Source organism: Rhamphochromis longiceps, linkage group LG8, assembly GCF_057381845.1.
Source record: "Rhamphochromis longiceps isolate RC_006_pf linkage group LG8, R_longiceps_female_GT1.1, whole genome shotgun sequence".
Lineage (NCBI taxonomy): Eukaryota > Metazoa > Chordata > Actinopteri > Cichliformes > Cichlidae > Rhamphochromis > Rhamphochromis longiceps.
In genome coordinates this window covers 19,939,891-19,964,229 of record NC_140564.1, presented here as the reverse complement: position 1 = coordinate 19,964,229, position 24,339 = coordinate 19,939,891, and the positions used below count along the sequence as shown (strand labels likewise).

The following is a 24,339-nucleotide window of genomic DNA, read 5'->3' as shown; positions in this document are numbered from 1 at the left end:
TCATTGCCTTCAGATATTTGTAGATACCTGAAATGTAATGCACTTTCAAACCTGTCTTGTTATCCCATAGAAAGTTACATGGTCTGAATAGCCAACGCATTACATTACATTTTATAATACTGAGAGAAAAGAAGAGATGTCTGCCAAATAATGACTGCAGGATATCAGTTCCAGTGCGACCTTTACATTGTTTGTTGTGATTCTTTGTTTTACTCTCTCATTCATGTTCGCTCATTGACTTTAATACCACATAAGCCACACAATTAACCTCCCAGTACTCACTGTCAAAGAAGGAAAGTAGTTATATGAGAAATACAGTTCTTAAGTACCAATCACATGGGCATACTTTTGGTCTATGAGAAGTAATTAACAACATTAGAATTAACAGACATGAAATATGAGCTATAACAGCTCTACACATCTTACCAGGTATTTGACATAATGCTCTTCTTTGAGCACTTGTACCACAACACCAATAATAAATTAAATGTTGTGCATATGTGTTAACCGGTGTTATGTCTGCTGTAGGTGTCATCCCACAACGCTGACGACATATCGGCTAACAATGATACATTTCACCCCCCCCCCCCCATCAAAGCCAGAGGAAGCTTACTGAATCTTCACACTCAGAACAACAAAAGAGGTTCAGCACAAAAGAGAAACCTGACCTCTTGTATCACGGATAGTTTCTTTGATGTGAAACGGAAACCTTCTTGTAGTGACCGTTTGGATTGGATTGTGGTTATTGTTTACTTGTTCCGTGCAAAATTTATTGTGATTCTATAATGGAGTTTCCCTCCTTTGTTACAGTTATATGAAGATGCTTCTTTGTAAATTCAAAAAGTGATTCAAAAGCAGTTTTTATTTTAAAAAAGAAAAGAAGGGCCTGGTTTTTCCAAAGCAAAACTGTCAGTCAACCCAGACTGTATTCTGATCCAGTGTACAAGACATATTTCACACATACATTTCTAAGTCATTATTTCAGTCCTTGCTAATGATGAATAACACAAGATAAATCATTATGTAATGGTATTAAAACGACCCTGAATGACCTGAAGGTAAAACTCATGAACTGGAAACAGAAACATATGTTTTTGATCAGGTGCTGCCCTCCAGTGTTGCAAAGACAAATGGCAGCTATTACAAACGAGTGCTCAGAGCAAATAAGAAGCATTTTCACAGATGTCAGATATTCAGTAACTTCCACTTTTCAAACCATCACTATTTCTCTGTGTATTTAAAAAAAGTCTTCTGATTCTATTTTTGGTTCTTTTACTTATCAAATTTATACTAAGTTATTATATGACTGCTGAGTTTGTTGTGTGTGCATTAACTTGATTTCTCTAGATCAGAATATTTGCAGTCAGCAAGCAGACTATCAGGGTCACCAGAGATGTCAAGAGTCCTGGAGAGCTGCTTGCTTTCATTCTTCTTTCTGTAAGAAAACAACCAAGATCGACAGTGAATTCAAATTTGGTTCATGAATCCAATTATCACAATCCCCTGATTACGCAGCTGTATTATCTACAAGACTGCCAGTGTTGTAAACATGTTACCTGTGTTCAATACTAGCAGTCCTAATGTGAATGCCTTCACTGTCATGGTAGGAAATAGCCCTCACAACTCTTGCTTGGTAACCTGGGTAGCAATGCTGTGGAAACTGATTTCAGCAGATGAAGGAATCCAGTAAAGTAATGTAAGGGATTACTATTGCAAAATAGTAATTGGATTACTGATACTTTCCCATAAGCACAGTGTGTTACTAAACTGTGAATTTGTTTGTGAGACTTTTTCATTTGATTTAATTTAATATGATTGATTATGCAGAAAATATTGAAATGGGCTGAAAGATCTATTGCTTTATTGTGTAACTAAGTAATAAGTAAGTAACTAATGACTTTAAAAAATAAGTAATCAGTAAAGTAATGGGATTACTTTGCTGAGAACTAATCAGCAATTGGTAACTAATTACTTTTTCCACAGTGTGAATGCAAATACTTACAGGTGGCAGTGCAGACAGATGGATGACACGTTGGTGTTAGTGATGTTGTCATGCGTTGTGTGGAGGCGAGGAAGAAGGAACCCAAACGCAGGACTCGCAGGTAGGTGAAGACTGGTGAAGGTTTATTATAAGGAGTGGATGAACAGAACAGAGGTAGGAAATGGCTGGCTGGCTGGACGACTGACTGAAGGACTGACTGAAAGACTGAATGGCTGGCTGACTGAATGCAGGCGGAAACAACAACATAACATCAATGACACGACAACGATCGGATGGAACTGAGGACTTAAATACACGCTGGGTGATGAATGATTAGAAACTGGTGATTACGCAGCTGAACTTAGTCTGACTAATGATACATGGAAATAACTGGAACACAATACGCAGGCGGTATGCTGGCACAGAAAACATAGATGTGAAAATAAACTGAACATGACAAAACGGAAAACACTGGGTCAACGACCCAGGAACCCTGACAGATGTCTGATCAGAGCTACAGCATCTTGCACTTGCTCAATAATAAAAAATAAAAAAAAAATTCCAGGTAAGATATCAGATTTAGACATAATATTTACACTGTTCAAACAACAAAGAGTGCTGGGGGATGAGGCGGGATTAATTCCAGTATTGTGTCAATATGGTAATGGTACCCTAATATATTAAAGAACCAAACTGACAAGCAAAAATCAAACACGCAGCCATTGAAATATGGTGCCGGGCCTATCTCCTTAGCAGAAACTGAAGGGCCCACCAAATCATCATTTGGATTTCCATTGGAATTTCCACAAAGTCCACATATTTTTTCTCAGTGTTGATGACAACAGTTAACAACGATCGTTGTGTTAGTTTCATAAGGATAAATAGTAAATAAATGGGTTACGTAGATTTGATTATCCTGGTTTTTAAAGCATGTCAAATAAAAATGAGTGTAGCTTTGATGGGTGGGAAGTGTACCTGTCATTTGGTGGTACACAAATAAACACTGCACTGTATCCATTATAAGTGACACTGTAGCTGAAAATAGTGCTGACAAGTATTCGAGGTCCTGTTGAATAGATAGACACATTGCCTTCATTCAAGACCATAGGTAAATTTCTAGTTACTCCATTCACGAAGAGAAAAGAAAAAAAGAAAGAAAAGAAAATCAGAGGTTAGTTTTTGCGCTTAATTGTTATTTTTTTCTTTCACAGCAGTAAAAAATATCCCTAAAATATATGTAGCTGCCATTTACTTGATAAATCTGAAATTAAATTATTCATAACAATGATCTAATGAGCAATATCATTAACTAATACTACTACCAAACAGTCATCTGAGTTTATTGTTAGTTAAATAACAATAAGTCCTTTGTGAATCCACTCAGGACTACAGTGATAATCTCATAAAGTAGCAATCGTGACAACTACATTTAATATTATTGCACACTGTGTATCAGTATGAAATGTGACAATTATATAACATGACAGTTGTTGTGCATCCTTTCAAACAGAAGCTACATTTTTGTCATGTCACAAATGTTGTATTGTTTTATTACTTATATTTTATAGTTTTATGTTATTTTATTTTTTTTAGATTTCTTCTTAGTTTTATGGGCGTATTATTTTCAGGGTTTATGATACAATAACTTCTTGTTATTGTTCAGGAAGAGAAGGAAAACACCCTGGACCTGTAAAAGCTGGACATTTTATCAAAATGCAAGCGCTATCTTCCTTGTCTTGTTCTCAGATAAAGTCATTATGTCATAAAGGTTCCAGTTTTCCTGTAAATGAATTGGTGCAGGGGTGGCTGACATTTCATTGTGATAAGTTATTGCACACTGTGTATCATACTCAACTGTGACTCTAGCAGTTATCACTGATATGTAGAGTTTCTTCTTAAACAGAAGATATAGTTTATCATGTCACCAATGTTGCATTTCTTAACTGTTATGTTTAGAAGCTTCTGCTGATTTAACTGTTTCTAATTTATAACATAAGAATTAAAAACAATAATGCTGTGCAATTGTTGTGTCTCAAAAGACCCAGGTGGGTCCGTCAGTGAAGGTAAATGGATGAATAGTTGGTAAAAGTGAACATCCTGAAGGAGAATCGGGCCTCAGTGGAGATGCCGTTCTGAATCAGCTCTACTGTTCCATCAGCTTCATTGGGACCCCTGGAAGACATTTAAATATCCCAGATTATAAAGCAAAGTAGCAAAATTCATTATGAGGAAGAATTGGTGGAAAACCGAGGAGAGGTCTGTCTGGGTCTGACTCTTTCAAGTTTTTAATAAAGAATGCTAAGACAAGGTGAAGTTGCAAAAATTCTCTTACTCTGCAGTAATAAGATGGGCGGACAAGGTAATTTGGCATGTTGACTGGCGTGGCCCAGCAGGAGTCCAGAACAGTGGAGATCAGATGCTGATCCACTCTTCCTGTTCGCACCTCGACATATAACCTCTGATCTATTTCCATTTCTATGTTTGTGCCACAGCTGAAGGGGAAACAGAAGCCAGGGTCATGGAAGGGGATCATTCAAATGTGCTACTGTCCATGGCAGTTGTAATCTTCTTCCTAATGATGCTACAAAAAACAACAATAATAATAACAATACTACAAGTGAGTTGATTACCAAATGATTGTAAATAAGTTTCACCTCAAGAGCTTCTCAATAATAAAAATGTAACATTTTAACACTGAATCCAGTTCACTTCCTTTTCTACAGGTGTAAACTACGAGCTTACAATGTAGTGCGTTATCTCAGACGGAGCATGGCACGTTGTACTTTTAGTGAGGATGAGAACAGCAGCATTTAGCTGTGAATGCTGTGATAGCTGCAGATATTTACAATTTCTTATTTATGTACTTTATCTTTTAGCTATATCTGTTCTTAGTAACTTTGTTCTTATATTCCCTTTTATTGTTGTATAATTAGTGCCCTTAACCTGATGACATATGTGGTACTTTGTTAATAGTCTTTTATTTATTGTCTTAATTTTCCTGTTTTTATTGTAAAGCACTTTGGTGTACCACTGGTCTTTTAAATGTGCTATACAAATAAAGTTGTATTGTATTGTATTGTATTTAACATGCATGAACATCATAATATGTAGCACTGATGTCTGACAACCCCCACCCCTCTCAGAAAACTGCAGCTTTTTTAACAAATAGTAAATGGACCGGTAGTTGCATCTTTTACTCAGTTAGGCACTCAAATCTGTTTCTGTTTCATTCACCCAATCACCCACACATTAATTCATTCATACAGCACATTTTATCGATGCCTATGTGCTTTCAAACATTCACAGGCTCAGACAACAGTGGATGCATGAGGAGTAACTTGGGATTTAGTATCTTGCCCAAGGATACTTTGGGATGTGGAGTGGAGGAATCTGGGATTCAATAGCCTTCCAACTGTTGGAAAACCCATGCAACCACTTGAGCCACACCCTCCCTAAAAACTCCTTGCTGGTGGTCTCTCCCCTTCTGCTATGTAGTCTAGCAACCATACAGTGTTCCACACATTTTACCCACTTTGAGTTACTCGTATAGTACTCCATGAGACATTGACATTGTAAACAAAAATATGCATTCAAACTAGAAAGAGCTAAAATAATGTATGTTTGAAGTAGTGTATGTGTAAGTGTAAAGAGCTTCAAAGTGACGTGTCACTGTAATAATAATTGCAATTTTTAGTAATGCCCTAATGTAAAGTGTTACTGTACAGTTACAATTATGCCACTGCTTGTGTTGCAGAGGTTTTGCAATTACAGTTCAACCAAAAGCTGAAGACCACTTGAAAATGGCAAAAAAAAAAAAACTTTTAACAAGTCTTAACAAATGTGTTGTCTCATTCCCATTTCTTCTTGTTGCATGTTGAAGCTCAACTTGGAACCTTGTTAAGATCCAACCATGCAAAGTATGATTTTTTTTGTGCCATTTTTCAAGTAGTCTTAAGCTTTTGATTGTGGCTGTATCTTCGAGACAGACGGATAGAAACAAACAATTAAAACAATGTTTTGTTTCTTTGTTTCTTTGCTCCAGTTTGAGGATTTGTGTTTGTGTAGCAGAGGAGGAAAATGCTGAAGTTATTTATGAAATTTCAAAAGATAATTACTTTTATTTTTACTTTGTTTTTTAGTTTTTTTGTAACAACCCCAACACTGGTACTAAAAAAGCCAACTTGACAAAATATTGTATATAATACACAAGAGATGTTTTGTTACCTTTCTATGGGGTTGATGCCCACAGCCATAGACAGGGCCAGATTCAGGGGGTATTCACAGCTGAAACGCAAAATAGTACAAGTTGAATATGTTCAATAAGAGTGAATATCCATAATATTTTTGTCTGAGTGCTGTCCCACAAAGATGGTTGTCATTTTCAAAGTGGAAAACCAGTCGTCCATCCTCAGGAGTACTACGCCGATCATACTCTGTACTGTCCAGCTGTTAACAGGGGTTGGACTCCTCTGCAGAAGGACTCCTCTACTCCCGTTGCCTCCAGGAGGGGAAACGATGAAAAGAGAGTCCATTTTCCAGCTTCTTGCCTTCCCTGTCGTGTGATCTACTGTTGCAACCGACAACACAGCACGTACAAAGCATAGCTGACGCTTCCGTGTGCTTTGCTTGGCCTACTGTCATGGCGGGAGGGGGCGTGGAATCAAATCTGTTATAGAAATGATTCAGTTCATTTATGTATTGTGATTCTAAAATGGAGTTTTCCTCCTTTGTTACAGTTACATGAAGAGCCCTCTTTGTAAATTGAAAAAGTGACTGTCACGGATTCAAATATTGGAAAACCAAAATAACAACACTGGTCCGGCTGGGTTGAGTCAAACGATGATTTTAATGTACACGCGTGGGAGATGGACACCGTACGCAGACAGCATCAGATCTCAAAATGGTGGAGCATTGATCAAACTCTTATAGCCTCTAGTGGCCCCCACCTAATCATAAAAGCCTAAACATTCACATGCTTTCTCTCACACGGCGCCTAAGCTACGACCTTGGCTCCCTGTTTATCTGCTCCTGCTGAGATGGGGCAGAAAACCTCTCCGGTATGCTCTGTTCTCTTCTAATCAGACAAATAAGGCGATGACTTTCTGCGAACAGTATTTCTTATAACTCAGCAGTATAATGCATCATAAAACAATATGATTCATTCACAATAAATCAGCAGTCTAATGTAATGCAAATCAGTTTAACAAATGTAATAGTTATCACCTTCTTCTAATTCAGGAGAATAATGCAAACTAAAACTACATAATAATTCACAATCTTTAATTAGGGGTCTAACATGGCATAGGTAATATTATAATCCCACATGACTCAAAAGCAATGTAGTAACATTTTTATTTTTTAAAAAAAAGAAACAGAAAAAGAAAGCAAGACCATCAATCAACTCAGACTGTATTTTGACACAGTTTACAAGGCATTAATATTTCAAACATACATTTATTTTTCATTATTTTTATATTTGCTAATGAATGGATGAATACCACAAAATAAATCATGATGTAACGATGTTAAAACAATCCTGAATGACCTGAAGGTAAAACTCATGAACTGGAAACAGAAGCATACAAATATGTTTTTGATCAGATGCTGCCCTCCAGTGTTGCAAAGAAAAACTGCAGAAATTACAAATAGGAGTGCTCAGAGCAAATAAGAAGTATTTTAATAGATGTCAAATATTCAGTAACATCCACTTTTCAAACCATCACTATTCCTCTGTGCATATAAAAAAGTCTTCTGATTCTATTTTCAGTGCTTTTATTTATCAAATCTATACTAAGTTATTATATGATTGCTGAGTTTGCTGTAATTTGTGCATCAACTTGATTTCTCTAGATCAGAATATTTGCAGTCAGCAAACAGATTATCAGGGTCACCAGAGATGTCAAGAGGCCTGGAGAGCTGCTTGCTTTCATTCTTCTTTCTGTTAGAAAACAACCAAAATCTACAGTGAATTGAAACTTGGCTCATGAATCCAATTGTCACAATCCACTGATTATACAGCTGTATCATCTACAAGACTGCCAATGTTGTACAAATGTTACCTGTGTTCAATACTAGCGGTCCCAATGAGATGCCTTCACTGTCATGGTAGGAAATATCCCTCACCACTCTTGCATGGTAACCTGGGTAGCAATGCTGTGGAAAGCAGAGTGATTTCAGCAGATGAAGGAATCCAATAAGTGGTATGAAAGATTTTTTCCCAGTGTTAATACAAATCGTTATAAATAGTACGTACAGCTGTGCAGTTATTGTGTCTCAAAAGACACAGGTGGACCTGGCAGTGCAGGTAGATAGATGAAAAGTTGGTAAAGGTGAACATCCTGAATGAGAAACGGGCTACGGTGGAGACGCCGTTCTGAAGCAGCTCTACTGTGCCATCTGCTGGATTAGGACACCTAGGTAACAGCATAATGTGAAAGTTGCAGTGTTAATGTGCAAACAACTTAGTTATGATAAGAAGATGATTAAGTTCACCCATCAGAAAAGAAAAGTTAAGGCAATGTCTTTACTGTGTGGTGATCAGATCCCAGCGCACGGGGTAGCTGGCATCATTAACAGGCGTTGCCCAGCAAGAGTCCAGGATAGTGGAGATCTGCCGCTCATCGATTCCCTGCGTCTGAACCTCAATGTATAACCTCTCATCTAATTCCATTTCTAAATTTCTGTTTCTGGTCAAAGGGAAGTGGAAGCCAGGGTCCCGGTAGGGTATCATCCTCAAATGATAATGGCCCAGACCAGATGGAAGTCTCTTGTTCACAATGCTACAGGAAAACATGATAAAACAAGATGTTTTCAGGATTTGGAATTCATAAAGCGGTCAGGTGTGTGTGCAGTTTGTAGCAAAATATATACATAAATATGTAACACAAATGAGGGAAATACACAATTAATGCATTAATAGAAAAGCACTCTAACTCTTAAGTAAATTTATTATAAACAGCAGTACAAAGATAGGGTGATACAGCCTAGAAGAAATTACATATAAAAGTGTTCAACCACCAATTAGAACATATTGCAGATAGTAATTGGAAATGATCAAAACAAATTAAGGTGACAGAGTGGGTGTACAAAAAAATGAGCACATTAGAATAATGTTTTTATTAAACAAAGACAGGGTAAAATTATGGTGATTCACATGGTCATTTAGTCATGAAGACAATCAAACACTGAGATTTCTATAAAGCTCAGCGAGCTATGTACCTTTGAAAAAGTAGCAACCACAATGTCATATAACCAAAAAGAAAAAAAAAAAAAATGTAAGCCAGATGGTGTTGTGGTTATCACCTCTCTACAGGGTTGATGCCAACATCCATAGACAGTGCCTGGGTCAGAGCATAGTCACAGGAGAAGTGCAGGTGGATGCTCTTCTCACGACTTATGAGGCCATCATGAGGGTCCACATCCCCGCTGATGGTGTTCTCATAACTGAAGTGGGTCCCGTTGCTCTTAAGAGTAAGAAGACAAAACATTTTAAGCATATTTTCAAAAATTAAAAATGCTGCCCAGAAGATTCATTCAATGTACTAATTGTACCCTCAGCATTGTCCCACAAAGCTGGTCATCATTGTTGAAGTGGAAAACCAGTCGACCCTCCTCAAGAGTCCCGTTGCAGGATTCATCTCGAAGATGGAGGGCATCAGAGTGGAAGCCGGCCTCAAACAGCTGACAGCGGGACAGAGATATGGTGCCAGAACTACTGACACAAGTGATGGACGAGTCTAAGAAGGAGAGAGAAACACAATCTGACCCATTATGGCATGATTTTTTTAAAGCTGAGTCATCAATACTGATTTGAAAGACATTTGTTGACTTGACTGCTTAATATAAAGGCTGACTAATGCAATAAATACACTACAGATACTGCTGAAGGTTTTAGTTAGCCCGCACCGTAGCTCTCATTGTTTGGCCGATGGTGGTGCTCATCACAGAAGCAGCCATAGACACCGTCCTTCTCACCACACCACTCGTGCTCTGTGCAGTCCAGCTTTTCACAGGGGTCTGACTCATCTGCAGACACAGAGAAAGGATCATCAGTGATGAATGGCAATGATTTAAATTTTTATTAAATGTCTAATTTGAGCAGTGCAAACATACCACAATGCAAAGCAGAGCGCCAGTCAGGGATGTCTAGCCCTAGAACAGAGCAGGTTTTCTCATAGGCGGAGACAGCGGAACACAGCATGCCATTGGCTGGAGTGTAGAGGCAGAGGTCGTAGACACAGGAAGAGAAAAATGGCTGGGAGTCAGAGTGCAGGTGGCAGGTGCTGAATGGGCCGGTGGTGTTGGTGATGACACTGCAGAGTTGGGAATATTCTTCTCTAAAGGTACAGTCATTCAGTCCATCATCATCTTCATCAGTGGAGCCACATCTGGAAAAGACAAATCATACTGCCATCAGCTACTGCCTTGTTGAAGCATCAATAGTGATTTCCATTGCAACTCACCCTGGTTGGCTGGTGGGTGACTTCCAGCTGTGTCCAAAATAATTATCATTTTGTGCCAGTGTGCCATTGGGTAAGACTTTGTCATCTGAAGGATCATTGTTAGAGTTTCCACACATCCCTGTGACTCTGTCATGACGGTTTTGGCCCAGTCTGACCAGTAAAGTGCTCTGACCATCAAACTGGACTAGCAAGTCAGAGGCATCAACCACTATGTAGCTTCCCTGCCTTACCACCTGAGCTAAGATTCCCATTGTGGTGGGAAGAGAAGCATCATTTCCATTTACCTGAGAGGACAAGAGATGCAATAAGTGTGTGTTGTTACTTTTGTGCAGATTAGACAAAGTAGAATGCTGTTCATCTTAAAAGTGATAGATAGTTTACCGTTACTCTTTTATTGGGTCCGATCCTGATGTACACACTTTCTGGATGATTTGAGAGGTATATGTCCACTGCTGACACAAATGACACACGGTTGTTTCCACGGTGATTGTTGGTGGCTATCACCTGAAACTGTGTTTCATTGGTGCCATGGTTTGTGCTCTCAGCGATGATGTAGGAGCAAGTTCCCTGGAAATGAGCCACTGCTCCATCAAAGGTGATGTAGTGTGGATCCCCCCACACAGTGCAGGTGGACATGGCATCATAACAGCCCAGCTGGCCGTCTCTGATGGAGCACTGCTGTTCAGGAGTGCAAGACGAGGCAGAACATCGCAGGTCATTTGGAGCGTGACATTCACATCTCTGGGAGCAACCGTCTGTCCAGAAGGACTCGCCAGCCTGTGAACCACACCACACCAAATCATAGCCAAATTGATACAACAAATATAGTTCTTAAAATACCATTTTGAAGTTTTTTTTTCATTAATTGTAGGTGATTTAGTGCAGTAATTGCTAGATCACTGCAAACTGCAACTAATAATATAATAAATATTGCGACAGAGCAACTAGTCGTATCTTTTGATCTTTCTCCCACAGAAAGGACAGATGCTAAATGCTGCAACTTCAATAACTGTGTGGAAAAGAGCTGCATGGAAAAAAGTATTTAATTGTTCTGATGTAGCTGTATAATCTTCAACTGATTGTTTAATGCATTCATTTATTTAGGGACTGGTTTTTATTTTATTTTTTATTTTTAATCTTCAGTTTAAAGAGTTAGAGCATCATTCTGCCTGTATAGCTAAATATTAATTATTTTCTTGGTGTAATATAAAATAGTCATAATAGGTATGCTGAATATATGATACCCTTGTGATATTATTCTGTTATTATATGTTACCTTATATATGTAATCAAAGTAGTTGAATTAGAATACTGCTGTAGATCATATTATACCCTTTAAAATAGAGTGTGTGATCTGTATGTAGTTTAGTTCTCATTATACTTTTGAGTTAACAGAACATATTCACATATTAGTTCATTAGATAAATGTGCATCACTCTGTATCCTTGATCTGCTGGGAATGTGTTACACTGTTTTCTTGACATGCTTAATTGTTGAATCATGAAGAGAAGGTTGTAAGCAGGAGACTCTGTGTCTAAAGACAGGGGAGATAGATAGACCACATTCCACACCCCCACCTTACAGAAAGCAGAGAAACAACTGCCGAGGTCATAACTTAGGCGCTGTAACAGAGAAAAAATGTGATGTTTTGGCTTTTACGACTAGCTGGGGGCCACTAGAGACTATAAAAAGCTGAGCAACCCGTCACCATTTTGAGACATGTGCCTGACCCTCTGGTAGCATCTCTCCCGTCCGGACGTTGTAATGCTCTTATTGTTGAATTGTATGGAAATAAATGATTGTTGATTGAGCATTTATACACCGAGTATTGTCCTTCCTTCAGCCCAAAGATTCAAAGAATTGGGAGAATTCAACACCCTATAAAGACATTGTGGTCCTAAGATTTCAGTTATATGAAACTATAAATTGTAGTTTTGCATTTTGCAACCCCTATTATTTGCTATTTCACAGAAACTACGACGTTTCCAGGTATTCATCATGCTTCCTGAAATTTTTTATATGGTTTGGATTTTTTTGGTCATTAACATGGAACTAACATGTTTTATATTTTGCAACCCTGATTTCTGGTTATTAGACCTAAACTACCACATGTTTCCAAGTAATCATTAATTTTCTTAAAGATTATTCATATGGAATTAAAAAGAAACAGACAGTTTTGCATTTTTTCAGCTTGATTCTTGGTTATTGAACAGAAACCAACATTGATTCCTGGTAAGATAGCAGATTTAAACATAATATTTACAGTGTTACTGTTGTCTACCAAAAAAGAATGTTGGTGAATGAGGCAGGATTCATTCCAGCATTATGGTAATATGGTAATGGTATCCTAATACATTAAAACCTAAAATCCTATTAGTATCTTATTACCCAATTATTATGAGGTTAGCATATATGAAATGTGTTTTATTGCTAGTGATTGTGACTATACTATTACTGTACTTTTGACTCATGTACACACATTTATATCCATATTATCACTTATAATTTATTATCTGTTATTAATTAGAGTTAAACGTAATAGTGCTCAGTAGATCACAAATATTTGTTATGTCTCTATTTTTATCTTCTTATCTCCACCTTGTTACCTCAATATTACCACATTATTACTGAGCTGTAATAGACTCTGTTGTTTGTTTAATATATATTTCTGAATTTTAAGCTGTCACAGTCCAAACCACTTCACGAAACTTTCTAAATGTAAGAAGGGAAAGTCTGCTGATTCTGCTGATTTGAAGGGAATTACTTCAAAGAGTATTTACTATTGACTTTAATATGTCTTACATCATAGTAGAATCCATCATACTGGCAGCCACAGCTTTCCACTGGGACACACCTGGTCCCACTCTTGATGAAGCCTTCATCACAGAAACATCCCTCAGAGCAGAACTGCTCACAGGTTTCATCAATGCTACTGGCACAGGTGTGGCCACAGTCAGTACCGCACAGCTCATAATGGCTGTTGGCTGGACAGTCCAGTGCTTAATAAGTGAGAAACGTGACAAATGGCACTAGTCAGACATACCACTTTTAATGTAATACAATCTGGATATAATGAGTGTTGTCAAATTAGTTAAGTGGTGAGCAAATTTCTTGTAAATTTAAATATAAATATAATAAAACAACATGTTGACTCACTGCAGGTGGTGTTCTCTCTCCAGGGATAGATTCGAACATTAGCAGACTGACAGGCACTGACATATGATTCAATGGCACTGCACAAGAGATCGTGGCCTTGATTTCCTGACAAACATACATCAAACACGCAGTCGTTGAAATATGGCGCCGGGTCCACCTCCTCGTGGCAGAAACTGAAGGGCCCATCAGCTGCCTGTATCACCTCACACTGATCTCTAGCAGGCTGTTCATTGGCACACTGTGGACAGGAGGAGCCACAGCCATCATTGCACGTGTAGTTGCCTGGAACCTTCCAGGCTCTCCCAAACTCATCTGGAGATGTGACTATCGTTCCAGATGGTGTGTGAAAGTCATCATTTGGATTTCCATTGAAATTTCCACAAAGTCCACATATTTTTTCTCTGTTGATGACAACAGTTAGCAATAGTCCTTGTGTTAGTTTCATAAGGATAAATTATTAGTAAATAAATTATTTATATAGCTGGGATTATCCTGTTTTTTAAAGCATGTCAAACAATAATTACTGCAGCTTTGATGGGTGGGAATTGTACCTGTAATTTGGTGGTACGGAGATAAACACTGCACTATATCCATTATAGGTAACACTCAAGCCGAAATTAGTGCTGACAAGTATACGAGATCCTGTTGCATAGATAGACACATTACCTTCATTCAAGACAATAGGTAAATTTCTAGTTACTCCATTCACCTAGAAGAGATATGCAAAGAAAATCAGTGGGTAGTTTTTCTACTTTTTAATTGTTATTTTTTTCTTTCACATTTACATTTACTTCATACACCTGAAATTGTTCATAACAATCATTGAATGAGAACTATCACTAACTACTTACTTGTACCAAACCTCTTCTGTCCCTTGACATATGCACGTCGTAGCCCCAGACATTCACAAAAACTTCAGCTACTATTGAAAGTGGACGCCCATTCAATGCCTCATTCTTAGCTTCCACGGAAAACTGATTGAGCTCATCAGTGGCATTACAGAGGGTCACCAGAACATAGCGACAGGTTCCTTGAAAGTCATAGGCCCTACGATCAAAGGTTATGTAGTGAGGGTCTCCAGAGGCAGAGCAGGTGCCATGAGGGTTGGGATGGCAGCCAAACTCGCCCTCCACCACACGGCAGGACTCCTGGGGCCCACAGGAGTTGGGAGTACAGTGGACGTTCCCTGTAGTGCCGTTACAGGTACACAAGCTCTGACATTCTTCACCATCCCAGAACTGCTCACCACCTTGGTGATAGCGTCCTTGGTGATAGCATCCACAAGATGTTGGTGGAACGCACTGGTCACCATTGAGGATAAAACCATTGTTACACTGACAGCCCTCCTGGCACACAGTATCACAGGTGAAGGGGAAAGAGAGGCTGGGGCAAGCAGAAGGACAAGAGGTTCCACAGAGTTCATAATGGCTGTTTGATGGGCAGGTTAGTGCTGGAGAAAAACAAACAGCTTAACATATGAAAGCATTTTTAAACATTTGGAGATCATGGCTAGAATTAATTCAAAAGCAGTTGAATGCTTACCACAGCCAGTTGCATTTCTCCATTGTCCTAAGGCAACACCCTTCTGTTGACACATTAGTGCATAATCTCGTAGGACGCCACACAGAGTTGATGCTGGATTGTTAGAGCCCCCTATGATCTCCACACATACACCCACCTGCTGGCTCGGGTCAACCACAGACCAACAGGGTACAAATGGCCCATCTGGTGAGCTGAGAATGCCACAGTACTCAGTAGAATTGTAATTAGTTGTAGAATTTTGGTTCATGCTTTCCACACAGTGAGCAGCCAGAGAGCCAACTGTCTCCAAAATCCTGAGAACTGTTGATCAGGACACCGTTGGGTGTGCGGAAGTCATCATGTGGATGACCATTGTAATTACCACAGAGTCCACCCAGTGAACCGCTGTAGACACCAGGAGCAGTGACACGGACAAAGTGAGGCCAGACTGTCTGCACAGTTACACCAAAGGAGGTGCGAATGATGACACTGTAAATGCTGCTGTGGAAGATCTGGATTCGGTTGGATGTAGTGCTGAAAGGTAGCCTGATCAGCTGACCATTAACCTGCGGGATCATCCAGTTTTTTGCAGTTAACAAGACTTAAACAGTATTGTGTCCGTGTACACATAAATAAATATTAAAGGAAGAACATAATTTTAAGTAAGTGTTCCATTCACTTACCTTCACTTTACTGTTCCTTGCCATCTCAATAGATACGTGTATCCCCTCTGCTTCAAAATGCAGAATTCGTGCAAAACCTTGCTGGCCTCTTGGCACTTTTTCTGCTGTCACCATGAAGTGTGGGTGACTGGACAGTCCCATAACTTTGGCAAGTGTCAATCGACACGCCCCAGGATATTGGTATGTCAGTCCATCAAATGTCTGATATGACCCTGGGCCTCTGATCCAGCATGTTTCATAGCTATTTGGTCTGCATCCTCTTTCTCCATCCTCCACCCTGCATGATTCAAGTGGGCCACAACCATGAGATTGGCAAGTCATGGAGCCATAACTGCAGCTACAACGTCTCCCACAGTCTTCGTCTAGTATTACAGTTTGTCCAGAGCGGTAGTAACGGCCCTCAAAGCTGCAGCCACACTCAGCATGAGGGACGCAGACCCCACCACTGAGGATGTAGCCTGAATCACAGATGCAGCTTTCCTGGGGAGGTAGAGGGCAGTTATGGGTAGAGTTGGGATTAACACAGGTAGGTGGACATCCTGTGCCTTCAGACTCAAAGTGGCTGTTGGCTGGACATGGGATTTCTAGGAATAAGAGAACAACATCGATATTTACATCAGTGGAATTTTAATACAATGATATTTTGAAATAATGCAAAAAAAAAAAAAAAGTGATTAACATACCACAAAAGCCAGGTGTCCTCCAACTTGGTAGCTGAATACCACTTTGTTGACACTGACTTGCATACACGGTTAAAGCTTGACATAGAATAGGTCGGTACCCTCCTCCTACACACAGATCATACACACAACTGTCCACAAAGGACTGTGGAGGAAGTTGCTGATGGCAAGCAGTGAAAGGTCCAGAACTACTGCTGAGGATACCACAGTGGTCAGTGTTGCTGTACAATGCTGTCTCTTCTACAGTGCAAACAGTACAGTCCAGACCTCCGCACTGTGGCCCACAGCCAGGCTCATCATCCCCAGATGCTTGCCAGCTGTTAGCAAAAACCACATCAGAGCTCACAACCTCACCGTCACGAGTTTGAAAGTCATCTCTACGAATGCCATTGAAGTTTCCACAAACTTCCCTACACTTACCATTCTGGTAAGTGTAGGGCAAGCTGATCTGAACATGATGAATTGTGTCATAAGACACCACTAAACCAAAGTCAGTGCTGACAAACACAGAAAAACCTGACTCATAAACCTGCACGGTGCCACTGCTAAGGGAGAATGGAGTGGATGCAAAGTTCCCATTAACCTGTAAAAAACCAGCAAATATATCAAGTGAGAAAAGTATATCTGGTCATAAAGTGTAGAATTTATCCAGAATCAAAATGACCAACCTTAGCCTGACCACGGCGTCCTTTGACAAGCTCAATTGTGTCATTGTAGACATGCACTTTCACCAGTCGTGTCCAAGAGACTTGAGTACTGCCTCTGTGCTCATTTTTGCCTTCTACTCTGTAGTAGGGCCGTCCACTATTACATTGCTCAGAGAGAACATACGTGCAAGTGCCTTGAAAGTGAAACACTGTGTTATCAAAGGTGTAGTAATGGGGATCACCACTTATGGTGCAGGTTCCTCTTGGCACTGTCTGACAGGAGAACTGGAAGGAAGCTGGCTTGCAGATCTGTGAAAAGGAGCACGGCTCATTGCGGCACTGCAGGCCTGTTGAGGTACATGTGCACTTCTGTGCACAGGTCCTGTCACTCCAGAATGAAGCACCCAGCTGCACTAATTCACCTTAAAAAGAGTAAAAGGGAATGTCCCTTATTCCCAGTGTAAAATTTCCAGACATTTACATTCATAAAGCTTTAGGAAAAAACTTTCACACCTTAAATTTTTTCATATTGTGTCAAATAACAACAGTAATTGCCTCAAGGCACTTTATATGAGTAAAGTTCCCAAAATAACAGCAGGTAAATCCCAACTGTTTTACAGCCCCTACCAGCATTAAGATAAGATGGATCCTCATTATACACGAGGAGAAGGATTTTAAGTTTGATTCTGGATTTAACAGGGAGAATTATGTTCTGTCTTTTTACTCCCTATCCGTACTGCAGCATTTTGGATCAACTTAAAGCTTTTCAGTGAGTTTTGGGGACAACCTGATAATCACAGTAGTGCAGCCTTCAAGTAATAAATGCATGAACTAATTTTTTAGCATCACTCTGAAATAGGATGTTTATAATTTTAGAGATACTGCATAAATGCAAAAAAAAAAAAGAAAAAAAAAGCAATCCTGAATATGTGTTAAATATAAGCAGTGAAGGACATAACCTGGTCAAAAACAAAATTTCTGTTAGTGTTAAGGCCAAGGTAATCCCATCCAGAGTATGCATCTGGTTACACATCATGTTTGTAAGATTTTCATGGCTGAGTGCAATCAACTTAGTTTGATCTGAATTTAGAAGCAGGAAGTTGAAGGTTACCTGTGTTTTTATGTCTTTAAGACGTTCCCACAGTTTCGTCGTTTGGCTTCATTGACAGAGCTGGAGATCATCTGCATAGCAGTTAAAATATACGCAATGCCTTTGAAAGATACTGCCTAGGAGAACCATGTATAATGTACACAGAACTGGTCCTAGCACAGAATCCTGTGGAACTCCATAATTAACCTTAGTGTGAAGACAACTCCCGGTTTACATGAGCCAACTGGAGTCTATTAGATAGACATGATTCAAACAAGAGCTTAATTGCTATGGCCTGCTCTAATCTCTGCAATAAAATACTGTTGTTATTAATCACTCCGCTGAGGTCTAGCAGCACAAGTACAGATATGAGACCACTGTCAGAGGCCATCTGCAACTTTCACTAAAGCTGTTTCCGTACTGTGATGAGCTGTAAATCCTCGATGAAATATATGACAATGCACTGTGATTAAGCAGACTAAACACATGCAATAACAATAATATGTGTAAAATGGGGATGGGAAATACAAGTGTAAATTATTATTCTGTGAAATAATTATTCAAAAACAGTTCCAGGAGCAATGGTGTGTGATGTGCATGACAATTGTGTCTCTTCTGTATATAGGTCAGCTCTCATTGCACAACATCAACCTACTTAGATAAAGAACAGGTACTTAGCTTACTGGTGTAGTGCCAAGTCCATCTTTCTTGCTTCAACAACAAGTTGACCTTCACCTAACCCAGTGATTCCTGGCCACCAAAGTACAAATGGTGTAGGATTCATATTTACATATTTAAGGCTCCAGCTGTAATGTACTGAGAAACCTCATCCATTTCATTTTTCGTTGTCTGCTTTGCATGCATTGTTTATGCTGAAATATGGAACTTTTCAAACACCAGTGCAGACGCCACTAAATCAAATCCGTTATCAGTGGACATATCCTGAGCGAGGGAGATAGTTCCTTATGCAGTTAAGTACCAAAATGAAGAAGTTATAACTGTGATAAGTAATCTGTGTGTCCATGTGAATCTTGCCTTAGGATAAGTCACCTTGTTGGGAACAGCTTCTCTCTCTAGCATTTGTTATTCTTTGCATGCCATATGTTGCCATTCAAAATCTTTCAAAACCTCTGAATTCATGGGTTAAACATCCTTTAAGCAGGTAGGACGAATGTTTTTAAGCATCCAACTAACAATTTGAAATTCCTTCATTAGTTCTTGATTCCAACAACAGTCACTTTAACGTTAATAACCTCAACCTCATTGCTTTACTGTACTCTTAATGCACTGTGATTAGAATTCTTGCCTTGCCTTTCACAGATGCACATCACTATAATGTTATATAACACAAAGGCTGCAGAAGCAGTTGCCTCCTGTATCCTGCAGTCTTACCATTAAAAGTGCAGCCTGTTGATCCATGGTCTGTCCGGAAGGCCCAGCGACCTGGTTCATTGACGTTGCTGCCAAGGCGAAAATTTGAGTTACTCCCTGATGCAGCACTGGTGAATGATCCAGGGAGGACATAATAGTGAGTGGAGTCGATTGTATCATAACCAGCCTGCAAATGTGAGTCACAAAAATATGATTATTGCATTTAGAAATAATGAATGTTTTTTCATTAGTAAATATGCAGAGTATTGACTATAGTAGGTCTGACCTGAATTCTCAGTGTTGTTGAGGCTATTATACCGTAGTTCATCAGCACAAATGAATAGTGGCCTCCAGAGATCAGCACAGCTTGGACAGTAGTGCGCTGGAAAATATGAATTCAGTTATTATATGTTCTGTTTGATCAGTGTTCTGCTGGATTTACACCTAATTTTGTTATGATACACTTTTCATGTATCACTTTATCAAATGTATTAGTTCATAAGACATTAAGTTGTGCTTCGGTTAGAATGATCTAGATTTCAGATAAATACTATTAACTACCTTAGTTTGTTAGTATGAAATGCTTTATGTAATCTTCTGGTATCACTTTAAAAAAAAAAAAAAAGCTCAGTATTCAAAAATAATCTTTGTATGAAATATATCACATGAATTTATGTCTTTATGTCTGGAAGGTGACACTAGATTACACTAACCTACTGTTCCTGAGTTAGTAAAGTAGGCAACAGACTTTCACGTACACATCACACATAAGCACATAATTTGATTCCAAATTTTGGAAGCTGACTTACTGTTCCACTTGTGGGATAATAGGCCACCTCAAACCAAGTTGCAACAAAGACCCAGTTGGCATTAAAGTTCAGTCCTGGAAAGTATTGATTGATGTCTTGTGTAGCTTGCTGGAGAACACTGCCACTGGTGTATTGTTTGTAGTAGATCTGACCATTTCCTCTGTTGTCTAAATCTGTCCAGAATGGAGCAATGATGTCTCTGATATGTTGTGGGAACCTCTGACTTGTAAAGTCCCTTAGTGGACCAGTAAATGTTAGGTGTCCATTATGATTGACCTGAAAAAAATAGAAAAGAAAAAGATTTCCTGTCACAACATCTAGATGAACAGATTTGGATTTTGTTTTGCAAACCACATTTTATATTGTAATTAGTGGCAGGAAGTTTAATTAGACAGCTAAATATTTTTATGGTACAAATGTAGTAAATGAATTGTTCCTGTTAATTTTACATACATAAATGCTGTTATATGTCCTCCCAAAATAGAAAAAAGGTCTTAGCAGGGTAATCGGTGGAGAACTTCCATCATCTACCGCAGAGCTTACAGTTCCAGATGTTGGGTAAAGAGGTCCTAATAAGCAATTAGGTAGATCATGACAAAAAGATAGAAAAGGCCTGTATGGTTAATATTCTGCAAACATAAATATAAAACATATTCATCACAGGCTTTCAGTCTTTACTCCTCTGTGAAATGTGAGGCTGATATAAATTGAGGATAAAGCATTAAAAGTCAAATCTTTAGAGTTTTGAAAAGATACTTACTGACAGCCTGAGCAGTCACTACACCTGTTACGGTTGGAAGGAGGACTCAAGCGCAGGACTCCGGTACTGATGCTTACAAGAAGAGTTTATTTACAAGTCACCAGGTGTATATACAAGAATGTGCAGGGGGGTGTTATATACAGCTGAGTGGGGGAAGAAGGGGTCTCCAGGGAAGTCCAAGGGAAAGCATACGTTCTTCAGAATATCCACTCACACGATCACAGGTTCACACTCCAACACTGCCACACGGGAAACACACGGGGAAAAATCCAAGAGGTTCTGTAGACAGGGAGACAGGGTTAAGGACGATGCACAGAGGAAAACACTCTTCACTAAACTTGCTGTAGCTTTGACTTTACTAACGCGTGGTAGACAACGATCCAGCGACGAACAGCAGTCACCTCCTGGCTTAAATGCTGCTCCCCTTAATGAGACACCTGGGTCTCATCTCCCGAGGGCGTGGACCAAGGGCATGAACCCACAGTGAGTTCCGCCCCGGCGAGAGAGAAGAGGAAGAGAAACAGAGAGGGCTGATCAGCGTGCAGCTGATCCGCCTGGCCGTGACAACACCTGTACATGAAACAAAACACGGATAAATAAAATTATGACAAGTTTTTTAAGATTGTAAGATTTTATTTCTGATCCAAAAAATTCAAGTCATCACTTGGGCAAAAATAAACACACCATAAAATGGATTAAAGGAACATAAATACAATTACTAACCTGTCATTCCCAAAAACAGCACAAAAAACACGATTTGACCCGCCATTTTGTCAAATCAGATCTCTTCATTAAAAAGGGAAAAAAAAAAATTAATTTATAACCTAAGTGCAGAGCTAAATTCAGATGAATCTGTTGAATCTTGATGTAATATTAGTTGTGAGTCTCTCATGCTCATTTGAGACTGCAGGGGACACACAAGGCTTTATATAGTTGGGGATATTTACCTAGGAAATGTAATCAAATACTCCATCAAAGGATATTTAGAGAAGAATGATGTCAGTTACCGTCACCATGGTTAATAGTCAAGCAGTAACTTTAACAACGATAGATACAGATCTCAGACAAAGGGTTTACTGCTGACACAGTAAATCATTCTCAAACTATTAGTGATGATAAACACAGTGTTTACAGTCAGGAAGAGGGAGTGAAGGAAGAAAAAATGTTTTTTCCTCATTAAATTTGGTGCATGAAGAAAATCGAGAAGCTCTGGCATCTTCTTGTCCATGTTGACTATACAAAACAGAAACTCCAGCTGTAGTGTTTGTAACTGCAGCTATTCTGTAATGTCAGATATTTCTCATTTTACTTGAGGAAAATTTCATCCAAATAACAGCAGAGGCAAAAGCTGCTGCACCCAGGCAGTCAACACTTGCGGGTTACAAAAAATGAATGTTAACACTTATTAAATTCTTAGAATCAATTGTGGGTGGACTGATGTCTGATATCACCTCACATTTCTTCTTCTGCACCTCCTTATATAGAGATGACCCTTTTGCAGGCAAGACTCACACTGCCAATACCTGCCCTGTCAAGGATCTGGTTCATCAACCCAGCATTTTAAGTTATTCTGTATTTGGTTCTTTCTTTGGTTTATTGTTATGTTTAATAAGTTTATACAGTTTAGTCTTGAGTTTAGTTCTTTTTCATGTTTCTGAGGTCATTTGTATTTCTGGTTTATGTTTTCTTGTCTTTGTCTCCTATTTATGTGTCCTATGAGAGTCCATCATGTCCTCTGTGTATGTTTTCCGGTTTGTGTCTCTCGCCCTTTGTGTCGTAGTGGTCTGTCTGTGTTTCATTTCCCTCTCTGTCGCTCTCCATGTCTTAGTCATGTCTTTGTGTTTTGTCTCTATCTGTTCCCATGTTCCCCTCCTTATGTTTTTTGTCTCTGCAGTCTGGTGTGGACTCTCGTTCTCCTTTCCTCGTGTCAAGTTCCTACATCTTAGTCATGGTCTCAGTGTTACTTCCTGTTTTTGTTTTTTTACAGTCTCGTCCTGCGTTCAGTGTATTCAGTTTTACTTCCCCTGTGTCATCATGTCTAATTCATTCCTGCTGTGTTCCTAATATGTTTCCACTGACCGTGTCTTTCCTCATGTGTATATATTGTGTCAGCTTCCCCTTTTCCCTTGTTTATATGTCTCCATGCCTCAAGTGTTTGGGGATTTCCAGGTGTTCCAAGTTTAATGAATTTACTTTTCCCAGTTTAGGTTTTTGTGATTACTTTCTGTTTAGTTGGTTTTCTTGTTTGTTTAATATTTTTTAAAAATCTAGTTTTGCCTCTTCTCATCTGCATTTTGGATCCTCTGACATTGCAGATCGTGACATGCCCATGTTTTGGACTGCATTTGAGGGCCACATCAACATCAACATAACAGGTTTGGGTCCAGAGAGCATTGTTTAAACACCAGTGCTCATCATGCTCATTCCTGTATAACTACAGTCTACTAATCTTCTGACGGACGCTTTCAGAAGGATAATATGTTTTCATAATCGGGGTTTCCAGTGGTTTAATGTTTACATGACAGGGGTCAGAAACACAATGTACTTGGAGCAGAAAACATTTTTTATTGTCCAGGAAGGAGAATGAAAATACCCAGGATTGGTGGAAGCTGAACATTCGATCAAACTCCTAGTGTTATCAAGCCAAGCCTTTTTTTGTTTCTAGATAAAGTTTTCATGTCTTAAATGTGCCACTGGATCCTCAGACAAAAGAGCACAGGCGTCGTTTATGATCAGTATGAATCAACATTTTACCACTGACATGTTCACTGTGTCAGGGTTCCTGGGTCGATGACCCAGTGTTTTCAGTTTTGTCACATTTAGGTTATGTTGCCACATCAATGTTCTCATTTCCTGTTTTTTCCCCGTGTCAGCTTGTCTCTTGTGTCATTAGTCAGATTATGTTCAGCCCTGTACTCACCTGTTTCCAATCATTGTCATCGTTCAACCTGTGTATGTAAGTTCCTCGGTTTCACCAGTTCTTTGTCGTGTCATTGATGTTGATTTTGATGTTCGTGTGATGTTGTCCTTCCCGTGTGTTCCCTCAGTTCAGTCAGCCATTCAGTGATCCAGCCAGTCAGTGTCCGTTCACCCTCTTTTCATCTGCTCCTTATAATAAACCTTCACCAGTCTTCACTTACCCGTGAGTCCTGCGTTTGGGTTCCTTCTTCCTCGCCTCC

At 39.2% G+C, this 24,339-nt stretch overlaps 1 pseudogene across 1 annotated transcript in view; it reads right to left on the bottom strand.

The window, feature by feature from the left end:
- The window catches only part of LOC146663573 (alpha-tectorin-like), a 29,221-nt pseudogene extending 8,039 nt beyond the window's left edge, over positions 1–21,182 (bottom strand). The window contains exons 1-24 of the transcript XR_014913115.1: positions 21,161–21,182; positions 20,854–20,969; positions 20,401–20,676; positions 19,878–19,973; positions 19,613–19,778; positions 17,152–17,552; positions 16,487–17,066; positions 15,804–16,387; positions 15,142–15,686; positions 14,451–15,049; positions 14,151–14,308; positions 13,600–14,000; positions 13,246–13,442; positions 10,825–11,220; positions 10,444–10,727; positions 10,094–10,368; positions 9,887–10,006; positions 9,533–9,717; positions 9,284–9,444; positions 8,509–8,760; positions 8,235–8,394; positions 8,041–8,134; positions 6,377–6,548; positions 6,206–6,265 (exon numbers count right to left, since the gene is read on the bottom strand). The product of XR_014913115.1 is annotated as an alpha-tectorin-like (transcript). The remainder of the gene's footprint in view (positions 1–6,205; positions 6,266–6,376; positions 6,549–8,040; positions 8,135–8,234; positions 8,395–8,508; positions 8,761–9,283; positions 9,445–9,532; positions 9,718–9,886; positions 10,007–10,093; positions 10,369–10,443; positions 10,728–10,824; positions 11,221–13,245; positions 13,443–13,599; positions 14,001–14,150; positions 14,309–14,450; positions 15,050–15,141; positions 15,687–15,803; positions 16,388–16,486; positions 17,067–17,151; positions 17,553–19,612; positions 19,779–19,877; positions 19,974–20,400; positions 20,677–20,853; positions 20,970–21,160) is intronic.
- Positions 21,183–24,339: the final 3,157 nt, after the last annotated feature.